Below are 426 nucleotides of genomic sequence, written 5' to 3'. Positions count from 1 at the left end.
GAATTTCACACCAGCGTAATACCTATATTCTGTCAGGCCAGAATTCCACACCAGTGTAATACATATATTATGTCAGGTCAGAATTTCACACCAGTGTAATACCAATATTCTGTCAGGCCAGAATTTCACACCAATGTAATACCTATATGCTGTCAGGCCAGAATTTCATACCAGCGTAATAACTATACTATGTCAGGTCAGAATTTCACACCAGTGTAATACATATATTATGTCAGGCCAGAATTTCACACCAGTGTAATACCTATATTCTGTCAGGCCAGAATTTCACACCAGTGTAATACATATATTATGTCAGGCCAGAATTTCACACCAGCATAATAATTATACTATGTCAGGCCAGAATTTCACACCAGTGTAATACCTATATGCTGTCAGGCCAGAATTTCACACCAGCGTAATAACTAT

Source organism: Mizuhopecten yessoensis, unplaced genomic scaffold (assembly GCF_002113885.1).
Source record: "Mizuhopecten yessoensis strain PY_sf001 unplaced genomic scaffold, ASM211388v2 scaffold7995, whole genome shotgun sequence".
Taxonomy (NCBI): Eukaryota; Metazoa; Mollusca; class Bivalvia; order Pectinida; family Pectinidae; genus Mizuhopecten; species Mizuhopecten yessoensis.
Note: the sequence above shows the minus strand (reverse complement) of the source record.